The sequence below is a fragment of the Macaca mulatta genome, chromosome 16, assembly GCF_049350105.2.
Source record: "Macaca mulatta isolate MMU2019108-1 chromosome 16, T2T-MMU8v2.0, whole genome shotgun sequence".
NCBI lineage: Eukaryota > Metazoa > Chordata > Mammalia > Primates > Cercopithecidae > Macaca > Macaca mulatta.
Window position 1 is genome coordinate 31,848,505 of NC_133421.1, and position 24,418 is coordinate 31,872,922.

Genomic DNA, 24,418 nt, shown 5'->3' on the forward strand with positions numbered 1-24,418 from the left:
CAGAAATAAGGCTAGCAAAGAGATCCATGAAATACAGATGTAACTCTATTAGATGAATTAACAGAACACTAAGCAGTTTCTCAGAGAGCTTCCTTCCAGATTTCATCGGAGGATATTTCCTTTTTCACCATAGCCCTCTATGGGCTTCCAAATATCACTTTGCCAATTCCACAAGAACTGTCTTAGCGAAAGGCTTATTGAGGGGAAAGCTATAACTCTGTGAGATGATTTCACAGAACACAAAGAAGTTTCTCAGAAAGGTTCTTTCTCTTTGTTATCGGAGGATATTTCCTTTGGCCCTATAGTCTTCAAAGGGAAAGGAAAAATCTGTTCTCAGATTCCACAGAAATAAAGCTAGCAAAGAGATCCACGAAATACAGATGTACCTCTGTGAGATGAATTAACAGAACACTAAGTAGTTTCTCAGAAAGCTTCTTTCCAGATTTCATCGGAGGATATTTCCTTTTTCACCATAGCCCTCTAAGGGATTCCAAATATCCCTTTGCCAATTCCAAAAGAACTCTCTTAGCGAAAGGCTTCTTGACGGGAAAGCTGTAACTCTGTGAGATGATTTCACAGAACAGAAAGAAGTTTCTCAGAAAGCTTCTTTCTCTTTGTTATCGGAGGATATTTCCTGTGGCCATATAGTCTTTAAAGGGATTCGAAATATCTGTTCTCAGATTCCACAGAAATAAGGCTAGCAAAGAGATCCACGAAATACAGATATAACTCTGTGAGACGAATTAACAGAACACTAAGCAGTTTCTCAGAAAGCTTCTTTCCAGATTTCATCGGAGGTTATTTCCTTTTTCACCATAGCCGTCTATGGGCTTCCAAATATCACTTTGCCAATTCCACAAGAACTGTCTTAGCGAAGGTCTTCTTGAGGGGAAAGCTGTAACTCTGTGAGATTTTTTCACAGAACACAAAGTAGTTTCTCAGAAAGCTTCTTTCTCTTTGTTATCGGAGGATATTTCCTTTGGCCCTATAGCCTTTAAAGGGATCCGAAATATCTGTTCTCAGATTCCACAGAAATAAGGCTAGCAAAGAGATCCATGAAATACAGATGTAACCCTGTTAGATGAATTAACAGAACACTAAGCAGTTTCTCAGAAAGCTTCTTTCCAGATTTCATCGGAGGATATTTCCTTTTTCACCATAGCCCTCTAAGGGCTTCCAAATATCATTTGCCAATTCCACAAGAACTGTCTTAGCGAAAGGCTTTTGAGGGGAAAGCTGTAACTCTGTGAGATGATTTCACAGAATTCAAAGAAGTTTCTCAGAAAGCTTCTTTCTCTTTGTTATCGGAGGATATTTCCTTTGACTGTATAGTCTTTAAAGGGATCCGAATTATCTGTTCTCAGATTCCACAGAAATAAGGCTCGCAAAGAGATCCACGAAATACAGATGTAACTCTGTGAGATGAATTAACAGAACACTAAGCAGTTTCTCAGAAAGCTTCTTTCCAGATTTCATCGGATGATATTTCCTTTTTCACCATAGCCCCCTATGGGCTTCCAAATATCACTTTGCCAATTCCACAAGAACTGTCTTAGCGAAAGGCTTCTTGAGGGGAAAGCTGTAATTCTGTGAGGTGATTTCACAGAACACAAAGAAGTTTCTCAGAAAGCTTCTTTCTCTTTGTTATCGGAGGATATTTCCTTTGGCCCTATAGTCTTCAAAGGGAAAGGAAATATCTGTTGTCAGATTCCACAGAAATAAGGCTAGCAAAGAGATCCACGAAATACAGATGTAACTCTGTGAGATGAATTAACAGAACACTGAGCAGTTTCTCAGAAAGCTTATTTCCAGATTTCATCGGAGGATATTTCCTTTTTCACCATAGCCCTCTATGGGCTTCCAAATATCACTTTGCCAATTCCACAAGAACTGTCTTAGCGAAAGGCTTCTTGAGGGGAAAGCTGTAACTCTGTGAGATGATTTCACAGAACACAAAGAAGTTTCTCAGAAAGCTTCTTTCTCTTTGTTATCGGGGGATATTTCCTTTGGCCATATAGTCTTCAAAGGGAAAGGAAATATCTGTTGTCAGATTGCACAGAAATAAGGCTAGCAAAGAGATCCACGAAATACAGATGTAATTCTTTGAGATGAATTTACAGAACACTGAGCAGTTTCTCAGAAAGCTTCTTTCCAGATTTCACGGGAGGATATTTCCATTTTCACCGTAGCCCTCTATGGGCTTCCAAATATCACTTTGCCAATTCCACAAGAACTGTCTTAGCGAAAGGCTTCTTGAGGGGAAAGCTGTAACTCTGTGAGACGATTTCACAGAACACAAAGAAGTTTCTCAGAAAGCTTCTTTCTCTTTGTTATCGGAGGATATTTCCTTTGACCGTATAGTCTTTAAAGGGATCCGAAATATCTGTTGTCAGATTCCACAGAAATAAGGCTAGCAAAGAGATCCATGAAATACAGATGTAACTCTGTGAGATGAATTAACAGAACACTAAGCAGTTTCTCAGAAAGCTTCTTTCCAGATTTCATCGGATGATATTTCCTTTTTCACCCTAGCCCTCTACGGGCTTCCAAATATCACTTTGCCAATTCCACAAGAACTGTCTTAGCGAAAGGCTTCTTGAGGGGAAAGCTGTAACTCTGTGAGGTGATTTCACAGAACACAAAGAAGTTTCTCAGAAAGATTCTTGCTCTTTGTTATCGGAGGATATTTCCTTTGGCCCTATAGTCTTCAAAGGGAAAGGAAATATCTGTTGTCAGATTCCACAGAAATAAGGCTAGCAAAGAGATCCACGAAATACAGATGTAACTCTGTGAGATGAATTAACAGAACACTGAGCAGTTTCTCAGAAAGCTTCTTTCCAGATTTCATCGGAGGATATTTCCTTTTTCACCATAGCCCTCTAGGGGCTTCCAAATATCACTTTGCCAATTCCACAAGAACTGTCTTAGCGAAAGGCTTCTTGAAGGGAAAGCTGTAACTCTGTGAGACGATTTCACAGATCACAAAGAAGATTCTCAGAAAGCTTCTTGCTCTTTGTTATCGGAGGATATTTCCTTTGGCCCTATAGTCTTCAAAGGGAAAGGAAATATCTGTTGTCAGATTCCACAGAAATAAGGAGAGCAAAGAGATCCACGAAATACAGATGTAACTGTGTGAGATGAATTAACAGAACACTAAGCAGTTTCTCAGAAAGCTTCTTTCCAGATTTCATTGGAGGATATTTCCTTTTTCACCATAGCCCTCTATGGGTTTCCAAATATCACTTTGTCAATTCCACAAGAACTGTCTTAGCGAAAGGCTTCTTGAGGCGAAATCTGTAATTCTGTGAGATGATTTCACAGAACACAAAGAAGTTTCTCAGAAAGCTTCTTTCTCTTTGTTATCAGGGGATATTTCCTTTGGCCCTATAGTCTTCAAAGGGAAAGGAAATATCTGTTGTCAGATCCACAGAAATAAGGCTAGCAAAGAGATCCATGAAATACAGATGTAACTCTGTGAGATGAATTAACAGAACACTGAGCAGTTTCTCAGAAAGCTTCTTTCCAGATTTCATCGGAGGATATTTCCTTTTTCACCATAGCCCTCTATGGGCTTCCAAATATCACTTTGCCAATTCCACAAGAACTGTCTTAGCGAAAGGCCTCTTAGGGGAAAGCTGTAACTCTGTGAGATGATTTCACAGAACACAAAGAAGTTTTTCAGAAAGCTGCTTTCTCTTTGTTATCGGAGGATATTTCCTTTGGCCCTATAGTCTTCAAAGGGAAAGGAAATATCTGTTGTCAGATCCACAGAAATAAGGCTAGCAAAGAGATCCACGAAATACAGATGTAACTCTGTGAGATGAATTAACAGAACACTGAGCAGTTTCTCAGAAAGCTTCTTTCCAGATTTCATCGGAGGATATTTCCTTTTTCACCATAGCCCACTATGGGCTTCCAAATATCACTTTGCCAGTTCCACAAGAACTGTTCTAGCGAAAGGCTTCCTGAGGGGAAAGCTGTAACTCTGTGAGATGATTTCACAGAACACATAGAAGTTTCTCAGAAAGCTTCTTTCTCTTTGTTATCGGAGGATATTTCCTTTGGCCCTATAGTCTTCAAAGGGAAAGGAAATATCTGTTGTCAGATTCCACAGAAATAAGGCTAGCAAAGAGATCCACGAAATACAGATGTAACTCTGTGAGATGAATTAACAGAACACTAAGCAGTTTCTCAGAAAGCTTCTTTCCAGATTTCATCGGAGGATATTTCCTTTTTTCACCATAGCCCTCTATGGGCTTCCAAATATCACTTTGCCAATTCCACAAGAACTGTGTTAGCGAAAGGCTTCTTGAGGGGAAAGCTGTAACTCTTGTGAGATGATTTCACAGAACAGAAAGAAGTTTCTCAGAAAGCTTCCTTCTCTTTGTTATCGGAGGATATTTCCTTTGGCCCTATAGTCTTTAAAGGGATCCGAAATATCTGTTCTCAGATTCCACAGAAATAAGGCTAGCAAAGAGATCCACGAAATACAGATGTAACTCTGTGAGATGAATTAACAGAACACTAAGCAGTTTCTCAGAAAGCTTCTATCCATATTTCATCGGAGGATATTTCCTTTTTCTCCATAGCCCTCTATGAGCTTCCAAATATCACTTTGCCAATTCCAGAAGAACTGTCTTAGCGAAAGGCTTCTTGAGGGGAAAGCTGTAACTCTGTGAGACGATTTAACAGAACACAAAGAAGTTTTTCAGAAAGCTTCTTTCTCTTTGTTATCGGAGGATATTTCCTTTGGCCCTATAGTCTTCAAAGGGAAAGGAAATATCTGTTGTCAGATTCCACAGAAATAAGGCTAGCAAAGAGATCCACGAAATACAGATGTAACTCTGTGAGATGAATTAACAGAACACTAAGCAGTTTCTCAGAAAGCTTCTTTCCAGATTTCATAGGAGGATATTTCCTTTTTCACCATAGCCCTCTATGGGCTTCCAAATATCACTTTGCCAATTCCACAAGAACTGTCTTAGCGAAAGGCTTCTTGAGGGGAAAGCTGTAACTCTGTGAGATGATTTCACAGAACACAAAGAAGTTTCTCAGAAAGCTTCTTTCTCTTTGTTGTCGGAGGATATTTCCTTTGGCCCTATAGTCTTCAAAGGGAAAGGAAATATCTGTTGTCAGATTCCACAGAAATAAGGCTAGCAAAGAGATCCACGAAATACAGATGTAACTCTGTGAGATGAATTAACAGAACACTGAGCAGATTCTCAGAAAGCTTCTTTCCAGATTTCATCGGAGGATATTTCCTTTTTCACCATAGCCCTCTAGGGGCTTCCAAATATCACTTTGCCAATTCAACAAGAACTGTCTTAGCGAAAGGCTTCTTGAAGGGAAAGCTGTAACTCTGTGAGACGATTTCACAGATCACAAAGAAGATTCTCAGAAAGCTTCTTTCTCTTTGTTATCGGAGGATATTTCCTTTGTCCCTATAGTCTTCAAACGGAAAGGAAATATCTGTTGTCAGATTCCACAGAAATAAGGCTAGCAAAGAGATCCACGAAATACAGATGTAACTCTGTGAGATGAATTAACAGAACACTAAGCAGTTTCTCAGAAGGCTTCTTTCCAGATTTCATCGGAGGATATTTCCTTTTTCACCATAGCCCTCTATGGGCTTCCAAATATCACTTTGCCAATTCCACAAGAACTGTCTTAGCGAAAGGCTTCTTGAGGGGAAAGCTGTAACTCTGTGAGATGATTTCACAGAACAGAAAGAAGTTTCTCAGAAAGCTTCTTTCTCTTTGTTATCGGAGGATATTTCCTTTGACTGTATAGTCTTTAAAGGGATCCGAATTATCTGTTCTCAGATTCCACAGAAATAAGGCTCGCAAAGAGATCCACGAAATACAGATGTAACTCTGTGAGATGAATTAACAGAACACTAAGCAGTTTCTCAGAAAGCTTCTTTCCAGATTTCATCGGATGATATTTCCTTTTTCACCATAGCCCCCTATGGGCTTCCAAATATCACTTTGCCAATTCCACAAGAACTGTCTTAGCGAAAGGCTTCTTGAGGGGAAAGCTGTAATTCTGTGAGGTGATTTCACAGAACACAAAGAAGTTTCTCAGAAAGCTTCTTTCTCTTTGTTATCGGAGGATATTTCCTTTGGCCCTATAGTCTTCAAAGGGAAAGGAAATATCTGTTGTCAGATTCCACAGAAATAAGGCTAGCAAAGAGATCCACGAAATACAGATGTAACTCTGTGAGATGAATTAACAGAACACTGAGCAGTTTCTCAGAAAGCTTATTTCCAGATTTCATCGGAGGATATTTCCTTTTTCACCATAGCCCTCTATGGGCTTCCAAATATCACTTTGCCAATTCCACAAGAACTGTCTTAGCGAAAGGCTTCTTGAGGGGAAAGCTGTAACTCTGTGAGATGATTTCACAGAACACAAAGAAGTTTCTCAGAAAGCTTCTTTCTCTTTGTTATCGGGGGATATTTCCTTTGGCCATATAGTCTTCAAAGGGAAAGGAAATATCTGTTGTCAGATTGCACAGAAATAAGGCTAGCAAAGAGATCCACGAAATACAGATGTAATTCTTTGAGATGAATTTACAGAACACTGAGCAGTTTCTCAGAAAGCTTCTTTCCAGATTTCACGGGAGGATATTTCCATTTTCACCGTAGCCCTCTATGGGCTTCCAAATATCACTTTGCCAATTCCACAAGAACTGTCTTAGCGAAAGGCTTCTTGAGGGGAAAGCTGTAACTCTGTGAGACGATTTCACAGAACACAAAGAAGTTTCTCAGAAAGCTTCTTTCTCTTTGTTATCGGAGGATATTTCCTTTGACCGTATAGTCTTTAAAGGGATCCGAAATATCTGTTGTCAGATTCCACAGAAATAAGGCTAGCAAAGAGATCCATGAAATACAGATGTAACTCTGTGAGATGAATTAACAGAACACTGAGCAGTTTCTCAGAAAGCTTCTTTCCAGATTTCATCGGAGGATATTTCCTTTTTCACCATAGCCCTCTAGGGGCTTCCAAATATCACTTTGCCAATTCCACAAGAACTGTCTTAGCGAAAGGCTTCTTGAAGGGAAAGCTGTAACTCTGTGAGACGATTTCACAGATCACAAAGAAGATTCTCAGAAAGCTTCTTTCTCTTTGTTATCGGAGGATATTTCCTTTGTTCCTATAGTCTTCAAACGGAAAGGAAATATCTGTTGTCAGATTCCACAGAAATAAGGCTAGCAAAGAGATCCACGAAATACAGATGTAACTCTGTGAGATGAATTAACAGAACACTAAGCAGTTTCTCAGAAGGCTTCTTTCCAGATTTCATCGGAGGATATTTCCTTTTTCACCATAGCCCTCTATGGGCTTCCAAATATCACTTTGCCAATTCCACAAGAACTGTCTTAGCGAAAGGCTTCTTGAGGGGAAAGCTGTAACTCTGTGAGATGATTTCACAGAACAGAAAGAAGTTTCTCAGAAAGCTTCTTTCTCTTTGTTATCGGAGGATATTTCCTTTGACTGTATAGTCTTTAAAGGGATCCGAAATATCTGTTCTCAGATTCCACAGAAATAAGGCTCGCAAAGAGATCCACGAAATACAGATGTAACTCTGTGAGATGAATTAACAGAACACTAAGCAGTTTCTCAGAAAGCTTCTTTCCAGATTTCATCGGATGATATTTCCTTTTTCACCATAGCCCCCTATGGGCTTCCAAATATCACTTTGCCAATTCCACAAGAACTGTCTTAGCGAAAGGCTTCTTGAGGGGAAAGCTGTAATTCTGTGAGGTGATTTCACAGAACACAAAGAAGTTTCTCAGAAAGCTTCTTTCTCTTTGTTATCGGAGGATATTTCCTTTGGCCCTATAGTCTTCAAAGGGAAAGGAAATATCTGTTGTAAGATTCCACAGAAATAAGGCTAGCAAAGAGATCCACGAAATACAGATGTAACTCTGTGAGATGAATTAACAGAACACTGAGCAGTTTCTCAGAGAGCTTATTTCCAGATTTCATCGGAGGATATTTCCTTTTTCACCATAGCCCTCTATGGGCTTCCAAATATCACTTTGCCAATTCCACAAGAACTGTCTTAGCGAAAGGCTTCTTGAGGGGAAAGCTGTAACTCTGTGAGATGATTTCACAGAACACAAAGAAGTTTCTCAGAAAGCTTCTTTCTCTTTGTTATCGGGGGATATTTCCTTTGGCCCTATAGTCTTCAAAGGGAAAGGAAATATCTGTTGTCAGATTGCACAGAAATAAGGCTAGCAAAGAGATCCACGAAATACAGATGTAATTCTTTGAGATGAATTTACAGAACACTGAGCAGTTTCTCAGAAAGCTTCTTTCCAGATTTCATCGGAGGATATTTCCATTTTCACCGTAGCCCTCTATGGGCTTCCAAATATCACTTTGCCAATTCCACAAGAACTGTCTTAGCGAAAGGCTTCTTGAGGGGAAAGCTGTAACTCTGTGAGACGATTTCACAGAACACAAAGAAGTTTCTCAGAAAGCTTCTTTCTCTTTGTTATCGGAGGATATTTCCTTTGAGCGTATAGTCTTTAAAGGGATCCGAAATATCTGTTGTCAGATTCCACAGAAATAAGGCTAGCAAAGAGATCCATGAAATACAGATGTAAATCTGTGAGATGAATTAACAGAACACTAAGCAGTTTCTCAGAAAGCTTCTTTCCAGATTTCATCGGATGATATTTCCTTTTTCACCATAGCCCTCTATGGGCTTCCAAATATCACTTTGCCAATTCCACAAGAACTGTCTTAGCGAAAGGCTTCTTGAGGGGAAAGCTGTAACTCTGTGAGGTGATTTCACAGAACACAAAGAAGTTTCTCAGAAAGCTTCTTGCTCTTTGTTATCGGAGGATATTTCCTTTGGCCCTATAGTCTTCAAAGGGAAAGGAAATATCTGTTGTCAGATTCCACAGAAATAAGGAGAGCAAAGAGATCCACGAAATACAGATGTAACTGTGTGAGATGAATTAACAGAACACTAAGCAGTTTCTCAGAAAGCTTCTTTCCAGATTTCATTGGAGGATATTTCCTTTTTCACCATAGCCCTCTATGGGTTTCCAAATATCACTTTGTCAATTCCACAAGAACTGTCTTAGCGAAAGGCTTCTTGAGGCGAAATCTGTAATTCTGTGAGATGATTTCACAGAACACAAAGAAGTTTCTCAGAAAGCTTCTTTCTCTTTGTTATCAGGGGATATTTCCTTTGGCCCTATAGTCTTCAAAGGGAAAGGAAATATCTGTTGTCAGATCCACAGAAATAAGGCTAGCAAAGAGATCCATGAAATACAGATGTAACTCTGTGAGATGAATTAACAGAACACTGAGCAGTTTCTCAGAAAGCTTCTTTCCAGATTTCATCGGAGGATATTTCCTTTTTCACCATAGCCCTCTATGGGCTTCCAAATATCACTTTGCCAATTCCACAAGAACTGTCTTAGCGAAAGGCCTCTTTAGGGGAAAGCTGTAACTCTGTGAGATGATTTCACAGAACACAAAGAAGTTTTTCAGAAAGCTGCTTTCTCTTTGTTATCGGAGGATATTTCCTTTGGCCCTATAGTCTTCAAAGGGAAAGGAAATATCTGTTGTCAGATCCACAGAAATAAGGCTAGCAAAGAGATCCACGAAATACAGAAGTAACTCTGTGAGATGAATTAACAGAACACTGAGCAGTTTCTCAGAAAGCTTCTTTCCAGATTTCATCGGAGGATATTTCCTTTTTCACCATAGCCCACTATGGGCTTCCAAATATCACTTTGCCAGTTCCACAAGAACTGTTCTAGCGAAAGGCTTCCTGAGGGGAAAGCTGTAACTCTGTGAGATGATTTCACAGAACACATAGAAGTTTCTCAGAAAGCTTCTTTCTCTTTGTTATCGGAGGATATTTCCTTTGGCCCTATAGTCTTCAAAGGGAAAGGAAATATCTGTTGTCAGATTCCACAGAAATAAGGCTAGCAAAGAGATCCACGAAATACAGATGTAACTCTGTGAGATGAATTAACAGAACACTAAGCAGTTTCTCAGAAAGCTTCTTTCCGGATTTCATCGGAGGATATTTCCTTTTTCACCATAGCCCTCTATGGGCTTCCAAATATCACTTTGCCAATTCCACAAGAACTGTCTTATCGAAAGGCTTCTTGAGGTGAAAGCTGTAACTCTGTGAGATGATTTCACAGAAAACAAAGAAGTTTCGCAGAAAGCTTCTTTCCCTTTCTTATCGGAGGATATTTCCTTTGGCCCTATAGTCTTCAAAGGGAAAGGAAATATCTGTTGTCAGATTCCACAGAAATAAGGCTAGCAAAGAGATCCACGAATTACAGATGTAACTCTGTGAGATGAATTAACAGAACACTAAGCAGTTTCTCAGAAAGCTTCTTTCCAGATTTCATCGGAGGATATTTCCTTTTTCACCATAGCCCTCTATGGGCTTCCAAATATCACTTTGCCAATTCCACAAGAACTGTCTTAGCGAAAGGCTTCTTGAGGGGAAAGCTGTAACTCTGTGAGATGATTTCACAGAACACAAAGAAGTTTCTCAGAAAGCTTCTTTCTCTTTGTTATCGGGGGATATTTCCTTTGGCCCTATAGTCTTCAAAGGGAAAGGAAATATCTGTTGTCAGATTGCACAGAAATAAGGCTAGCAAAGAGATCCACGAAATACAGATGTAATTCTTTGAGATGAATTTACAGAACACTGAGCAGTTTCTCAGAAAGCTTCTTTCCAGATTTCATCGGAGGATATTTCCATTTTCACCGTAGCCCTCTATGGGCTTCCAAATATCACTTTGCCAATTCCACAAGAACTGTCTTAGCGAAAGGCTTCTTGAGGGGAAAGCTGTAACTCTGTGAGACGATTTCACAGAACACAAAGAAGTTTCTCAGAAAGCTTCTTTCTCTTTGTTATCGGAGGATATTTCCTTTGAGCGTATAGTCTTTAAAGGGATCCGAAATATCTGTTGTCAGATTCCACAGAAATAAGGCTAGCAAAGAGATCCATGAAATACAGATGTAAATCTGTGAGATGAATTAACAGAACACTAAGCAGTTTCTCAGAAAGCTTCTTTCCAGATTTCATCGGATGATATTTCCTTTTTCACCATAGCCCTCTATGGGCTTCCAAATATCACTTTGCCAATTCCACAAGAACTGTCTTAGCGAAAGGCTTCTTGAGGGGAAAGCTGTAACTCTGTGAGGTGATTTCACAGAACACAAAGAAGTTTCTCAGAAAGCTTCTTGCTCTTTGTTATCGGAGGATATTTCCTTTGGCCCTATAGTCTTCAAAGGGAAAGGAAATATCTGTTGTCAGATTCCACAGAAATAAGGAGAGCAAAGAGATCCACGAAATACAGATGTAACTGTGTGAGATGAATTAACAGAACACTAAGCAGTTTCTCAGAAAGCTTCTTTCCAGATTTCATTGGAGGATATTTCCTTTTTCACCATAGCCCTCTATGGGTTTCCAAATATCACTTTGTCAATTCCACAAGAACTGTCTTAGCGAAAGGCTTCTTGAGGCGAAATCTGTAATTCTGTGAGATGATTTCACAGAACACAAAGAAGTTTCTCAGAAAGCTTCTTTCTCTTTGTTATCAGGGGATATTTCCTTTGGCCCTATAGTCTTCAAAGGGAAAGGAAATATCTGTTGTCAGATCCACAGAAATAAGGCTAGCAAAGAGATCCATGAAATACAGATGTAACTCTGTGAGATGAATTAACAGAACACTGAGCAGTTTCTCAGAAAGCTTCTTTCCAGATTTCATCGGAGGATATTTCCTTTTTCACCATAGCCCTCTATGGGCTTCCAAATATCACTTTGCCAATTCCACAAGAACTGTCTTAGCGAAAGGCCTCTTTAGGGGAAAGCTGTAACTCTGTGAGATGATTTCACAGAACACAAAGAAGTTTTTCAGAAAGCTGCTTTCTCTTTGTTATCGGAGGATATTTCCTTTGGCCCTATAGTCTTCAAAGGGAAAGGAAATATCTGTTGTCAGATCCACAGAAATAAGGCTAGCAAAGAGATCCACGAAATACAGAAGTAACTCTGTGAGATGAATTAACAGAACACTGAGCAGTTTCTCAGAAAGCTTCTTTCCAGATTTCATCGGAGGATATTTCCTTTTTCACCATAGCCCACTATGGGCTTCCAAATATCACTTTGCCAGTTCCACAAGAACTGTTCTAGCGAAAGGCTTCCTGAGGGGAAAGCTGTAACTCTGTGAGATGATTTCACAGAACACATAGAAGTTTCTCAGAAAGCTTCTTTCTCTTTGTTATCGGAGGATATTTCCTTTGGCCCTATAGTCTTCAAAGGGAAAGGAAATATCTGTTGTCAGATTCCACAGAAATAAGGCTAGCAAAGAGATCCACGAAATACAGATGTAACTCTGTGAGATGAATTAACAGAACACTAAGCAGTTTCTCAGAAAGCTTCTTTCCAGATTTCATCGGAGGATATTTCCTTTTTCACCATAGCCCTCTATGGGCTTCCAAATATCACTTTGCCAATTCCACAAGAACTGTCTTATCGAAAGGCTTCTTGAGGTGAAAGCTGTAACTCTGTGAGATGATTTCACAGAAAACAAAGAAGTTTCGCAGAAAGCTTCTTTCCCTTTCTTATCGGAGGATATTTCCTTTGGCCCTATAGTCTTCAAAGGGAAAGGAAATATCTGTTGTCAGATTCCACAGAAATAAGGCTAGCAAAGAGATCCACGAATTACAGATGTAACTCTGTGAGATGAATTAACAGAACACTAAGCAGTTTCTCAGAAAGCTTCTTTCCAGATTTCATCGGAGGATATTTCCTTTTTCACCATAGCCCTCTATGGGCTTCCAAATATCACTTTGCCAATTCCACAAGAACTGTCTTAGCGAAAGGCTTCTTGAGGGGAAAGCTGTAACTCTGTGAGATGATTTCACAGAACACAAAGACGTTTCTCAGAAAGCTTCTTTCTCTTTGTTGTCGGAGGATATTTCCTTTGGCCCTATAGTCTTCAAAGGGAAAGGAAATATCTGTTGTCAGATTCCACAGAAATAAGGCTAGCAAAGAGATCCACGAAATACAGATGTAACTCTGTGAGATGAATTAACAGAACACTGAGCAGTTTCTCAGAAAGCTTCTTTCCAGATTTCATCGGAGGATATTTCCTTTTTCACCATAGCCCTCTAGGGGCTTCCAAATATCACTTTGCCAATTCCACAAGAACTGTCTTAGCGAAAGGCTTCTTGAAGGGAAAGCTGTAACTCTGTGAGACGATTTCACAGATCACAAAGAAGATTCTCAGAAAGCTTCTTTCTCTTTGTTATCGGAGGATATTTCCTTTGTCCCTATAGTCTTCAAACGGAAAGGAAATATCTGTTGTCAGATTCCACAGAAATAAGGCTAGCAAAGAGATCCACGAAATACAGATGTAACTCTGTGAGATGAATTAACAGAACACTAAGCAGTTTCTCAGAAGGCTTCTTTCCAGATTTCATCCGAGGATATTTCCTTTTTCACCATAGCCCTCTATGGGCTTCCAAATATCACTTTGCCAATTCCACAAGAACTGTCTTAGCGAAAGGCTTCTTGAGGGGAAAGCTGTAACTCTGTGAGATGATTTCACAGAACAGAAAGAAGTTTCTCAGAAAGCTTCTTTCTCTTTGTTATCGGAGGATATTTCCTTTGACTGTATAGTCTTTAAAGGGATCCGAATTATCTGTTCTCAGATTCCACAGAAATAAGGCTCGCAAAGAGATCCACGAAATACAGATGTAACTCTGTGAGATGAATTAACAGAACACTAAGCAGTTTCTCAGAAAGCTTCTTTCCAGATTTCATCGGATGATATTTCCTTTTTCACCATAGCCCCCTATGGGCTTCCAAATATCACTTTGCCAATTCCACAAGAACTGTCTTAGCGAAAGGCTTCTTGAGGGGAAAGCTGTAATTCTGTGAGGTGATTTCACAGAACACAAAGAAGTTTCTCAGAAAGCTTCTTTCTCTTTGTTATCGGAGGATATTTCCTTTGGCCCTATAGTCTTCAAAGGGAAAGGAAATATCTGTTGTCAGATTCCACAGAAATAAGGCTAGCAAAGAGATCCACGAAATACAGATGTAACTCTGTGAGATGAATTAACAGAACACTAAGCAGTTTCTCAGAAAGCTTCTTTCCAGATTTCATCGGAGGATATTTCCTTTTTCACCATAGCCCTCTATGGGCTTCCAAATATCACTTTGCCAATTCCACAAGAACTGTCTTAGCGAAAGGCTTCTTGAGGGGAAAGCTGTAACTCTGTGAGATGATTTCACAGAACACAAAGAAGTTTCTCAGAAAGCTTCTTTCTCTTTGTTATCGGGGGATATTTCCTTTGGCCCTATAGTCTTCAAAGGGAAAGGAAATATCTGTTGTCAGATTGCACAGAAATAAGGCTAGCAAAGAGATCCACGAAATACAGATGTAATTCTTTGAGATGAATTTACAGAACACTGAGCAGTTTCTCAGAAAGCTTCTTTCCAGATTTCACGGGAGGATATTTCCATTTTCACCGTAGCCCTCTATGGGCTTCCAAATATCACTTTGCCAATTCCACAAGAACTGTCTTAGCGAAAGGCTTCTTGAGGGGAAAGCTGTAACTCTGTGAGACGATTTCACAGAACACAAAGAAGTTTCTCAGAAAGCTTCTTTCTCTTTGTTATCGGAGGATATTTCCTTTGACCGTATAGTCTTTAAAGGGATCCGAAATATCTGTTGTCAGATTCCACAGAAATAAGGCTAGCAAAGAGATCCATGAAATACAGATGTAACTCTGTGAGATGAATTAACAGAACACTGAGCAGTTTCTCAGAAAGCTTCTTTCCACATTTCATCGGAGGATATTTCCTTTTTCACCATAGCCCTCTAGGGGCTTCCAAATATCACTTTGCCAATTCCACAAGAACTGTCTTAGCGAAAGGCTTCTTGAAGGGAAAGCTGTAACTCTGTGAGACGATTTCACAGATCACAAAGAAGATTCTCAGAAAGCTTCTTTCTCTTTGTTATCGGAGGATATTTCCTTTGTTCCTATAGTCTTCAAACGGAAAGGAAATATCTGTTGTCAGATTCCACAGAAATAAGGCTAGCAAAGAGATCCAGGAAATACAGATGTAACTCTGTGAGATGAATTAACAGAACACTAAGCAGTTTCTCAGAAGGCTTCTTTCCAGATTTCATCGGAGGATATTTCCTTTTTCACCATAGCCCTCTATGGGCTTCCAAATATCACTTTGCCAATTCCACAAGAACTGTCTTAGCGAAAGGCTTCTTGAGGGGAAAGCTGTAACTCTGTGAGATGATTTCACAGAACAGAAAGAAGTTTCTCAGAAAGCTTCTTTCTCTTTGTTATCGGAGGATATTTCCTTTGACTGTATAGTCTTTAAAGGGATCCGAAATATCTGTTCTCAGATTCCACAGAAATAAGGCTCGCAAAGAGATCCACGAAATACAGATGTAACTCTGTGAGATGAATTAACAGAACACTAAGCAGTTTCTCAGAAAGCTTCTTTCCAGATTTCATCGGATGATATTTCCTTTTTCACCATAGCCCCCTATGGGCTTCCAAATATCACTTTGCCAATTCCACAAGAACTGTCTTAGCGAAAGGCTTCTTGAGGGGAAAGCTGTAATTCTGTGAGGTGATTTCACAGAACACAAAGAAGTTTCTCAGAAAGCTTCTTTCTCTTTGTTATCGGAGGATATTTCCTTTGGCCCTATAGTCTTCAAAGGGAAAGGAAATATCTGTTGTAAGATTCCACAGAAATAAGGCTAGCAAAGAGATCCACGAAATACAGATGTAACTCTGTGAGATGAATTAACAGAACACTGAGCAGTTTCTCAGAGAGCTTATTTCCAGATTTCATCGGAGGATATTTCCTTTTTCACCATAGCCCTCTATGGGCTTCCAAATATCACTTTGCCAATTCCACAAGAACTGTCTTAGCGAAAGGCTTCTTGAGGGGAAAGCTGTAACTCTGTGAGATGATTTCACAGAACACAAAGAAGTTTCTCAGAAAGCTTCTTTCTCTTTGTTATCGGGGGATATTTCCTTTGGCCCTATAGTCTTCAAAGGGAAAGGAAATATCTGTTGTCAGATTGCACAGAAATAAGGCTAGCAAAGAGATCCACGAAATACAGATGTAATTCTTTGAGATGAATTTACAGAACACTGAGCAGTTTCTCAGAAAGCTTCTTTCCAGATTTCATCGGAGGATATTTCCATTTTCACCGTAGCCCTCTATGGGCTTCCAAATATCACTTTGCCAATTCCACAAGAACTGTCTTAGCGAAAGGCTTCTTGAGGGGAAAGCTGTAACTCTGTGAGACGATTTCACAGAACACAAAGAAGTTTCTCAGAAAGCTTCTTTCTCTTTGTTATCGGAGGATATTTCCTTTGACCGTATAGTCTTTAAAGGGATCCGAAATATCTGTTGTCAGATTCCACAGAAATAAGGCTAGCAAAGAGATCCATGAAATACAGATGTAAATCTGTGAGATGAATTAACAGAACACTAAGCAGTTTCTCAGAAAGCTTCTTTCCAGATTTCATCGGATGATATTTCCTTTTTCACCATAGCCCTCTATGGGCTTCCAAATATCACTTTGCCAATTCCACAAGAACTGTCTTAGCGAAAGGCTTCTTGAGGGGAAAGCTGTAACTCTGTGAGGTGATTTCACAGAACACAAAGAAGTTTCTCAGAAAGCTTCTTGCTCTTTGTTATCGGAGGATATTTCCTTTGGCCCTATAGTCTTCAAAGGGAAAGGAAATATCTGTTGTCAGATTCCACAGAAATAAGGAGAGCAAAGAGATCCACGAAATACAGATGTAACTGTGTGAGATGAATTAACAGAACACTAAGCAGTTTCTCAGAAAGCTTCTTTCCAGATTTCATTGGAGGATATTTCCTTTTTCACCATAGCCCTCTATGGGTTTCCAAATATCACTTTGTCAATTCCACAAGAACTGTCTTAGCGAAAGGCTTCTTGAGGCGAAATCTGTAATTCTGTGAGATGATTTCACAGAACACAAAGAAGTTTCTCAGAAAGCTTCTTTCTCTTTGTTATCAGGGGATATTTCCTTTGGCCCTATAGTCTTCAAAGGGAAAGGAAATATCTGTTGTCAGATCCACAGAAATAAGGCTAGCAAAGAGATCCATGAAATACAGATGTAACTCTGTGAGATGAATTAACAGAACACTGAGCAGTTTCTCAGAAAGCTTCTTTCCAGATTTCATCGGAGGATATTTCCTTTTTCACCATAGCCCTCTATGGGCTTCCAAATATCACTTTGCCAATTCCACAAGAACTGTCTTAGCGAAAGGCCTCTTTAGGGGAAAGCTGTAACTCTGTGAGATGATTTCACAGAACACAAAGAAGTTTTTCAGAAAGCTGCTTTCTCTTTGTTATCGGAGGATATTTCCTTTGGCCCTATAGTCTTCAAAGGGAAAGGAAATATCTGTTGTCAGATCCACAGAAATAAGGCTAGCAAAGAGATCCACGAAATACAGAAGTAACTCTGTGAGATGAATTAACAGAACACTGAGCAGTTTCTCAGAAAGCTTCTTTCCAGATTTCATCGGAGGATATTTCCTTTTTCACCATAGCCCACTATGGGCTTCCAAATATCACTTTGCCAGTTCCACAAGAACTGTTCTAGCGAAAGGCTTCCTGAGGGGAAAGCTGTAACTCTGTGAGATGATTTCACAGAACACATAGAAGTTTCTCAGAAAGCTTCTTTCTCTTTGTTATCGGAGGATATTTCCTTTGGCCCTATAGTCTTCAAAGGGAAAGGAAATATCTGTTTTCAGATTCCACAGAAATAAGGCTAGCAAAGAGATCCACGAAATACAGATGTAACTCTGTGAGATGAATTAACAGAACACTAAGCAGTTTCTCAGAAAGCTTCTTTCCAGATTTCATCGGAGGATATTTCCTTTTTCACCATAGCCCTCTATGGGCTTCCAAATATCACTTTGCCAATTCCACAAGAACTGTCTTATCGAAAGGCTTCTTGAGGGGAAAGCTGTAACTCTGTGAGGTGATTTCCCAGAACACAAAGAAGTTTCTCAGAAAGATTCTTTCTCTTTGTTATCGGAGGATATTTCCTTTGGCCCTATAGTCTTCAAAGGGAAAGGAAATATCTGTTGTCAGATTCCACAGAAATAAGGCTAGCAAAGAGATCCACGAAATACAGATGTAACTCTGTGAGATGAATTAACAGAACACTGAGCAGTTTCTCAGAAAGCTTCTTTCCAGATTTCATCGGAGGATATTTCCTTTTTCACCATAGCCCTCTAGGGGCTTCCAAATATCACTTTACCAATTCCAAAAGAACTGTCTTAGCGAAAGGCTTCTTGAAGGGAAAGCTGTAACTCTGTGAGACGATTTCACAGATCACAAAGAAGATTCTCAGAAAGCTTCTTTCTCTTTGTTATCGGAGGATATTTCCTTTGATCCTATAGTCTTCAAACGGAAAGGAAATATCTGTTGTCAGATTCCACAGAAATAAGGCTAGCAAAGAGATCCACGAAATACAGATGTAACTCTGTGAGATGAAGTAACAGAACACTAAGCAGTTTCTCAGAAGGCTTCTTTCCAGATTTCATCGGAGGATATTTCCTTTTTCACCATAGCCCTCTATGGGCTTCCAAATATCACTTTGCCAATTCCACAAGAACTGTCTTAGCGAAAGGCTTCTTGAGGGGAAAGCTGTAACTCTGTGAGATGATTTCACAGAACAGAAAGAAGTTTCTCAGAAAGCTTCTTTCTCTTTGTTATCGGAGGATATTTCCTTTGACTGTATAGTCTTTAAAGGGATCCGAAATATCTGTTCTCAGATTCCACAGAAATAAGGCTCGCAAAGAGATCCACGAAATACAGATGTAACTCTGTGAGATGAATTAACAGAACACTAAGCAGTTTCTCAGAAAGCTTCTTTCCAGATTTCATCGGATGATATTTCCTTTTTCACCATAGCCCCCTAGGGGTTCCAAATATCACTTTGCCAATTCCACAAGAACTGTCTTAGCGAAAGGCTTCTTGAGGGGAAAGCTGTAATTCTGTGAGGTGATTTCACAGAACACAAAGAAGTTTCTCAGAAAGCTTCTTTCTCTTTGTTATCGGAGGATATTTCCTTTGGCCCTATAGTCTTCAAAGGGAAAGGAAATATCTGTTGTAAGATTCCACAGAAATAAGGCTAGCAAAGAGATCCACGAAATACAGATGTAACTCTGTGAGATGAATTAACAGAACACTGAGCAGTTTCTCAGAAAGCTTATTTCCAGATTTCATCGGAGGATATTTCCTTTTTCACCATAGCCCTCTATGGGCTTCCAAATATCACTTTGCCAATTCCACAAGAACTGTCTTAGCGAAAGGCTTCTTGAGGGGAAAGCTGTAACTCTGTGAGATGATTTCACAGAACACAAAGAAGTTTCTCAGAAAGCTTCTTTCTCTTTGTTATCGGGGGATATTTCCTTTGGCCCTATAGTCTTCAAAGGGAAAGGAAATATCTGTTGTCAGATTGCACAGAAATAAGGCTAGCAAAGAGATCCACGAAATACAGATGTAATTCTTTGAGATGAATTTACAGAACACTGAGCAGTTTCTCAGAAAGCTTCTTTCCAGATTTCATCGGAGGATATTTCCATTTTCACCGTAGCCCTCTATGGGCTTCCAAATATCACTTTGCCAATTCCACAAGAACTGTCTTAGCGAAAGGCTTCTTGAGGGGAAAGCTGTAACTCTGTGAGACGATTTCACAGAACACAAAGAAGTTTCTCAGAAAGCTTCTTTCTCTTTGTTATCGGAGGATATTTCCTTTGACCGTATAGTCTTTAAAGGGATCCGAAATATCTGTTGTCAGATTCCACAGAAATAAGGCTAGCAAAGAGATCCATGAAATACAGATGTAACTCTGTGAGATGAATTAACAGAACACTAAGCAGTTTCTCAGAAAGCTTCTTTCCAGATTTCATCGGATGATATTTCCTTTTTCACCATAGCCCTCTATGGGCTTCCAAATATCACTTTGCCAATTCCACAAGAACTGTCTTAGCGAAAGGCTTCTTGAGGGGAAAGCTGTAACTCTGTGAGGTGATTTCACAGAACACAAAGAAGTTTCTCAGAAAGCTTCTTGCTCTTTGTTATCGGAGGATATTTCCTTTGGCCCTATAGTCTTCAAAGGGAAAGGAAATATCTGTTGTCAGATTCCACAGAAATAAGGCTAGCAAAGAGATCCACGAAATACAGATGTAACTCTGTGAGATGAATTAACAGAACACTGAGCAGTTTCTCAGAAAGCTTCTTTCCAGATTTCATCGGAGGATATTTCCTTTTTCACCATAGCCCTCTAGGGGCTTCCAAATATCACTTTGCCAATTCCACAAGAACTGTCTTAGCGAAAGGCTTCTTGAGGGAAAGCTGTAAATCTGTGAGACGATTTCACAGAACACAAAGAACATTCTCAGAAAGCTTCTTTCTCTTTGTTGTCGGAGGATATTTCCTTTGGCCCTATAGTCTTCAAAGGGAAAGGAAATATCTGTTGTCAGATTCCACAGAAATAAGGCTAGCAAAGAGATCCACGAAATACAGATGTAACTCTGTGAGATGAATTAACAGAACACTGAGCAGTTTCTCAGAAAGCTTCTTTCCAGATTTCATCGGAGGATATTTCCTTTTTCACCATAGCCCTCTAGGGGTTTCCAAATATCACTTTGCCAATTTCACAAGAACTGTCTTAGCGAAAGGCTTCTTGAAGGGAAAGCTGTAACTCTGTGAGACGATTTCACAGATCACAAAGAAGATTTTCAGAAAGCTTCTTTCTCTTTGTTATCGGAGGATATTTCCTTTGTCCCTATAGTCTTCAAACGGAAAGGAAATATCTGTTGTCAGATTCCACAGAAATAAGGCTAGCAAAGAGATCCACGAAATACAGATGTAACTCTGTGAGATGAATTAACAGAACACTAAGCAGTTTCTCAGAAGGCTTCTTTCCAGATTTCATCGGAGGATATTTCCTTTTTCACCATAGCCCTCTACGGGCTTCCAAATATCACTTTGCCAATTCCACAAGAACTGTCTTAGCGAAAGGCTTCTTGAGGGGAAAGCTGTAACTCTGTGAGATGATTTCACAGAACAGAAAGAAGTTTCTCAGAAAGCTTCTTTCTCTTTGTTATCGGAGGATATTTCCTTTGACTGTATAGTCTTTAAAGGGATCCGAAATATCTGTTCTCAGATTCCACAGAAATAAGGCTCGCAAAGAGATCCACGAAATACAGATGTAACTCTGGGAGATGAATTAACAGAACACTAAGCAGTTTCTCAGAAAGCTTCTTTCCAGATTTCATCGGATGATATTTCCTTTTTCACCATAGCCCCCTATGGGCTTCCAAATATCACTTTGCCAATTCCACAAGAACTGTCTTAGCGAAAGGCTTCTTGAGGGGAAAGCTGTAATTCTGTGAGGTGATTTCACAGAACACAAAGAAGTTTCTCAGAAAGCTTCTTTCTCCTTGTTATCGGAGGATATTTCCTTTGGCCCTATAGTCTTCAAAGGGAAAGGAAATATCTGTTGTCAGATTCCACAGAAATAAGGCTAGCAAAGAGATCCACGAAATACAGATGTAACTCTGTGAGATGAATTAACAGAACACTGAGCAGTTTCTCAGAAAGCTTATTTCCAGATTTCATCGGAGGATATTTCCTTTTTCACCATAGCCCTCTATGGGCTTCCAAATATCACTTTGCCAATTCCACAAGAACTGTCTTAGCGAAAGGCTTCTTGAGGGGAAAGCTGTAACTCTGTGAGATGATTTCACAGAACACAAAGAAGTTTCTCAGAAAGCTTCTTTCTCTTTGTTATCGGGGGATATTTCCTTTGGCCCTATAGTCTTCAAAGGGAAAGGAAATATCTGTTGTCAGATTGCACAGAAATAAGGCTAGCAAAGAGATCCACGAAATACAGATGTAATTCTTTGAGATGAATTTACAGAACACTGAGCAGTTTCTCAGAAAGCTTCTTTCCAGATTTCATCGGAGGATATTTCCATTTTCACCGTAGCCCTCTATGGGCTTCCAAATATCACTTTGCCAATTCCACAAGAACTGTCTTAGCGAAAGGCTTCTTGAGGGGAAAGCTGTAACTCTGTGAGACGTTTTCACAGAACACAAAGAAGTTTCTCAGAAAGCTTCTTTCTCTTTGTTATCGGAGGATATTTCCTTTGACCGTATAGTCTTTAAAGGGATCCGAAATATCTGTTGTCAGATTCCACAGAAATAAGGCTAGCAAAGAGATCCATGAAATACAGATGTAACTCTGTGAGATGAATTAACAGAACACTAAGCAGTTTCTCAGAAAGCTTCTTTCCAGATTTCATCGGATGATATTTCCTTTTTCACCATAGCCCTCTATGGGCTTCCAAATATCACTTTGCCAATTCCACAAGAACTGTCTTAGCGAAAGGCTTCTTGAGGGGAAAGCTGTAACTCTGTGAGGTCATTTCACAGAACACAAAGAAGTTTCTCAGAAAGCTTCTTGCTCTTTGTTATCGGAGGATATTTCCTTTGGCCCTATAGTCTTCAAAGGGAAAGGAAATATCTGTTGTCAGATTCCACAGAAATAAGGCTAGCAAAGAGATCCACGAAATACAGATGTAACTCTGTGAGATGAATTAACAGAACACTGAGCAGTTTCTCAGAAAGCTTCTTTCCAGATTTCATCGGAGGATATTTCCTTTTTCACCATAGCCCTCTATGGGCTTCCAAATATCACTTTGCCAATTCCACAAGAACTGTCTTAGCGAAAGGCTTCTTGAGGGGAAAGCTGTAACTCTGTGAGATGATTTCACAGAACACAAAGAAGTTTCTCAGAAAGCTTCTTTCTCTTTGTTATCGGGGGATATTTCCTTTGGCCCTATAGTCTTCAAAGGGAAAGGAAATATCTGTTGTCAGATTGCACAGAAATAAGGCTAGCAAAGAGATCCACGAAATACAGATGTAATTCTTTGAGATGAATTTACAGAACACTGAGCAGTTTCTCAGAAAGCTTCTTTCCAGATTTCATCGGAGGATATTTCCATTTTCACCGTAGCCCTCTATGGGCTTCCAAATATCACTTTGCCAATTCCACAAGAACTGTCTTAGCGAAAGGCTTCTTGAGGGGAAAGCTGTAACTCTGTGAGACGTTTTCACAGAACACAAAGAAGTTTCTCAGAAAGCTTCTTTCTCTTTGTTATCGGAGGATATTTCCTTTGACCGTATAGTCTTTAAAGGGATCCGAAATATCTGTTGTCAGATTCCACAGAAATAAGGCTAGCAAAGAGATCCATGAAATACAGATGTAACTCTGTGAGATGAATTAACAGAACACTAAGCAGTTTCTCAGAAAGCTTCTTTCCAGATTTCATCGGATGATATTTCCTTTTTCACCATAGCCCTCTATGGGCTTCCAAATATCACTTTGCCAATTCCACAAGAACTGTCTTAGCGAAAGGCTTCTTGAGGGGAAAGCTGTAACTCTGTGAGGTCATTTCACAGAACACAAAGAAGTTTCTCAGAAAGCTTCTTGCTCTTTGTTATCGGAGGATATTTCCTTTGGCCCTATAGTCTTCAAAGGGAAAGGAAATATCTGTTGTCAGATTCCACAGAAATAAGGCTAGCAAAGAGATCCACGAAATACAGATGTAACTCTGTGAGATGAATTAACAGAACACTGAGCAGTTTCTCAGAAAGCTTCTTTCCAGATTTCATCGGAGGATATTTCCTTTTTCACCATAGCCCTCTATGGGCTTCCAAATATCACTTTGCCAATTCCACAAGAACTGTGTTAGCGAAAGGCTTCTTGAGGGGAAAGCTGTAACTCTGTGAGATGATTTCACAGAACACAAAGAAGTTTCTCAGAAAGCTTCTTTCTCTTTGTTATCGGAGGATATTTCCTTTGGCCCTATAGTCTTCAAAGGGAAAGGAAATATCTGTTGTCAGATTCCACAGAAATAAGGCTAGCAAAGAGATCCACGAAATACAGATGTAACTCTGTGAGATGAATTAACAGAACACTAAGCAGTTTCTCAGAAAGCTTCTATCCATATTTCATCGGAGGATATTTCCTTTTTCACCATAGCCCTCTAAGGTCTTCCAAATATCACTTTGCCAATTCCACAAGAACTGTCTTAGCGAAAGGCTTCTTGAGGTGAAAGCTGTAACTCTGTGAGATGATTTCAAAGAAAACAAAGAAGTTTCTCAGAAAGCTTCTTTCCCTTTCTTATCGGAGGATATTTCCTTTGGCCCTATAGTCTTCAAAGGGAAAGGAAATATCTGTTGTCAGATTCCACAGAAATAAGGCTAGCAAAGAGATCCACGAAATACAGATGTAACTCTGTGAGATGAATTAACAGAACAATAAGCAG